Source organism: Zalophus californianus, chromosome 9 (genome assembly GCF_009762305.2).
Source record: "Zalophus californianus isolate mZalCal1 chromosome 9, mZalCal1.pri.v2, whole genome shotgun sequence".
In the NCBI taxonomy this organism is placed as follows: domain Eukaryota; kingdom Metazoa; phylum Chordata; class Mammalia; order Carnivora; family Otariidae; genus Zalophus; species Zalophus californianus.
In genome coordinates, this window is record NC_045603.1 from 94,260,564 (window position 1) to 94,265,037 (window position 4,474).

General features: G+C 39.1%; 1 non-coding gene across 1 annotated transcript; it reads left to right on the forward strand.

The window, feature by feature from the left end:
* Nucleotides 1-545: 545 nt before the first annotated feature.
* On the forward strand, nt 546-676 carry LOC113923268. The gene has a single exon (XR_003520266.1). It is a non-coding gene; the product is annotated as a small nucleolar RNA SNORA22 (small nucleolar RNA).
* The last annotated feature ends 3,798 nt before the right edge of the window (nt 677-4,474 follow it).

Sequence of the window (4,474 nt, forward strand, 5' to 3'; positions counted from 1 at the left end):
GTTGTATTTCACACACAGAATGCTAAGTGAAAGGAATAAGCTCAAAAAATACATAATGAAGTTGAAAAACAGCATCTCCTGAACTTTCCAATATCCAAAAGAATTCAAAATCGGATCTCAAAGAGATATTTGTACACCATGTTCATTTCAGCATTATTCACAAAGCCAAGAAGTAGAAGCAACCCAAATGTTCTTTGACAAATGAATGGATAAAGAAAAGATGGTATATCCATTCAGTGGGATATTCTTCAGCCTTAAAAAAGGAAGGGAATCCTTCCACAGACTAAACATGGATGAACCTTGAGGATAGTATGCTAACTAACTGAAATAAGCAAGTGACGAAAGGACAAATGCTATAATGATTTCACTCATATGAAGTATCTAAAGCAGTCCAAAGCATAGAAACAGAAAATAGAAAGGTGGTTGGCAAGGACTGGGGGAGGAGGGACATAAATGTTTAATGGGTATACAATTTCAGTGTTGCAGGATGGAAAAGTTCTAGAGGTCCGCAACACCACAGTGTGAATATACTTACCACTACTGAACTGTGCACTTAAAACAGATGGTTTAATAGTTCCCTTGGCTTTGACACTGTGCTAGAGTGATGTGTGTTCTTTCCCTCTGCATTGAAAGGACTGTTTATCCTTTTAAATGCATTCAGAAAGTCAGCACATTATATTAACTTAATTGTATCAATGAGACAATACAAGTATGAATGATCCGGAATATCCCTTCAAAAACTATCTTTCACTCAAACTATAGCTGCACCTAATGGAAGAACTCTAGTGTGGGGGTGGTTTTGTAATTGTGTGTTTATTATTAGGGTCTTTATCCCAGAATAATAAGAGAGGGATCTGAAGCTTCAAAGGAAAAGGCACATTAGTTTTTGGAGTGAGTCATGTAAGCAGAAAGAAGAACAGAAAAACACTTATAGGTGTGGCGGGAGCACCTCTACGTGGGTTCACACTGAACTTGCCGATGTCTTAACAGAGGCTATACTGGCCTCCACTTTGGCCAGTAAAACCCAAAATTAACCTATTGATCTCTTCATGGTCAAGATCATGGAAATGAAACAGAAATATGAGACTGATATATGCTTAATCAGAGGTCTCGTTATGCATGATGGGCCACTGCATCCTGATACGAAAAAAGGAGTAGAAGATACATCCTCACGTGCTACGTGTCATTAGAATACGAAACAAGTGTATCCTGGGTTTTTTCTTTTTTTTACTAATTGCCCTGAAGTGTACAACACATAAAACAAACCGTTTTTACTTAATGAATAGGGTGTTTTGTTTTAGCTGCAGTGATCCAGAAATGCATGTTAGTTAAGCATATGTTACCAACCTTATTAAACATTCCTTGTAAAAAAAAAATGGTTAAGATAGTAAAGCTAATGTTATGTCCTTTTCTCTAAGCACGATTTTTTCGAAAAGGAAATATGTGAAAAAAATCAGATTACACCAGTGATATCTTAAAAATATTGTTAAAATATTTTAAAAGGACATTTCAAGCACAAGCTACATTTTTTCTGTGATTCTTTAAAATAACTTAATAGGAAAAAAAACCAACTTGGGCTTGGAGTGAAGAGAAAGTTTTCTGTTTTGAACAGAGACAATAAAGGCAACTGGCTTGGGTATAGACTGCATGATCTGTGTGTGATGGAAAAAGTATGCCGATTTATTCAACAAATAAATAACTATGTCATATGAGAGACAGTGAGATAAATATAAGGATCGCAGTGAGTTCAACTGGAATTTTATTTTCATTTGCCAGGTATTTCAGTTATTCAAGAAATATTATTAACAGCATGCTGTGGACCAGGAGCTAGGAATGAAATTGTGAAATAAGAAGCTCAGTGTCATGAGACCTGTAAATAAATAGGAAATTGAAACCCTTTGGGAGGACTTGTGACCCTCTCTTGGCAGGCCAAGGAAATCTTCCCTGGAGGAATAACATCTGAACTGAAACCAATAGAGTGGTTCCCATAAGGGGACCAAAGGTTGGGAATGGGCATGAACAGAAGCAGGGCGCTTGGTGTTTGGAGAACTGGAAGCAGTGTGTTTACTGGGGGAAATGCAGTGATCATGGTGCTCCGGGGTTGGAGAGAGTTAGTGCTGAGAAATGAACTTGGGGAAGTAACCATGGGCTTTGTATTAAAAGTGTGGACTTTATCCAGAAGGCAGTGGGGGAGCCCATGAAAGGTTTTAAGTGGGATGAAGAGGCAAAAAAAAATTGCTCTTTAGAAAAAAAAAATCAGGGGCGCCTGGGTGGCTCAGTCAGTTAAGTCTCTGCCTTCTGCTCAGGTCAGGATCCCAGGGTCCTGGGATTGAGCCCCATGTCGGGCTCCCTGCTCTGTGGAGAGTTTGCTTCTCCCTCTCCCTCTGCCCCTCCCCACTTCTGTTTTCTCTCTCTCACTCATTCTCTTTCTCAAATAAATAACTAAAGTCTTAAAAAGAAAGAAAGAAAAAACATCACTCCCTCTGTACTATGTTCACTAAATCAGAGGGGCAAGATTGAAGGCTACACTAGTTAAATGCCTGTAAAACAGGATGGCGTTCCACTGGGAATGGGAAGAAGACTTGGATTTAAAAACTACTTAAGAAATGGAATCAACAGGATTTAGTTTTTTAGATCCATGGGGTAAGGGAAGAGAAGGAGACAAGGTACCCTTGACAGGTTTAGGGTCGGAGTAAAGATGAGCAGTAGAGTACTAGAGATCAGTAATATTCACTGAGATAGATGGTCCAGGAGGGGAACAGGTTTTGGGGAGACAAGATGAGGCCAATTTTGAACTTACTTGGTTTGAGGCCCTTGTAGAAAATCCATTGGATAGTTAGACATGTAAATGTGAGGTTTGAAGACTGATTTGGTCTAAAGATATAAAAGTTCCCTTATAGTCTGACCTCATTACTGAACTCAAATGGGTCCCTCTTCCTCACACACTATTGTGATTCGTGTTTTAGTTATTGATGTTTTGGGTGAAAGAGATATGAAAGCTTACTGCACCCCGGGATGGGCGACCATGGAAAGCTAGACATTTTTAGTAATGCCGCATGGGAGAAAGCCCTCCACTAATGGAGTGGATTTTGAGATCTTTCTGAAAAATGGAATCTATGGAGTCAGTTTAGCATTACTTATGTTCTGAATCTTTCACAACCTTTTCTGAACATGATCTCCCTAGCTTCTTCTCTAACTCCTCTAAAAGATGGTGTCTGGGTGGCAGCAGGAAATAGATACTCTCTCCTTTTTGCCCCTCCCCCCTTTTTCCAATCTCTTCAGGTATCCCTTAAAATTGAAAGCAAGAGTTGGACAAATAGCCAAATCTGAATTCCAGTTTGGCTTAGACAAGACTATCACTTACCTAGTCTTTTTTTTTTTTTAAACTTCAGTTCTTTTTTTTTTAAGATTTTATTTATTTATTCGAGAGAGAGAGAGAGAGAGAGAGAGAGGCAGAGGGAGAAGCAGGCTCCCAAGGAGCAGGGAGCCCGATGCGGGACTCGATCCCAGGACCCTGGGATCATGACCTGAGCCGAAGGCAGACGCCTAAACCATCTGAGCCACCCAGGCGCCCCTATCACTTACCTAGTCTTAATGTAATCCTACAAAACCAAAGTTATGCCGAAATGCAGAAAAACAAAACATAACACAGCAAAACATAACCAAAACAGTAAAAGCTGCCATAAGTCTCTTAGGAAAGAAAAAGGGGGCACTTGGGTGGCTCAGTTGGTTGAGTGTCTGACTCTTAATTTTGGTTCAGGTCATGATCTCAGGGTCTTGAGATGGAGTCTTGCATTGGGCTCCACATGGAGCAGGGAGTCTGCTTGAGATTCTTTCCCTCTGACCCTCCCCCACCCAAATAAATAAATAAATCTTAAAAAAAAAAGAAAGAAAGTCAGACTTTTGTGCACCTGCCATGTGCCTAGCATTCTGATCTGTATTATATTTTTCAGTTTTATTTGCTCTCACCATAGTTCTAAGAGGTATTATCATTTCCATTTCTTATTATGGGGCAATACATTCAGAAAGAATAAATCACAAGTTTGAAACACATACTTGGTTTCTATTTTAGCTCCTCACAAAACTCTTCTAGGTTTCTGTAAATTTGTAATATCACAACTATCAGAATCACTTTTCCTTCTACATAAATCAACATAGAAATGGTTACTTCTCAGTTTTTAAAATATGGGGCTTTCCGTTAAAATGAATGGTTCTCAATCACGGACAATTTTGTCCTAAAGGAACATTTGTCAATGTCTGGCACCATTTTTGGTTGTCACAACTTGGGAAGTGCTACTGGCATCTCATTGGTGGAGGCCAGATCCTATAATCACAGGAGCTCCTTCCTGTGACAAAGAATTATCTAGCCCCAACTGTCAATAGTGCCAAGTTGAGAAACCTCAATTTAAACTGAAAAAAGTTATTAAATGTAAGTTATTAAATAGTGCACTTTTCAATATATGTGCTTTCATGT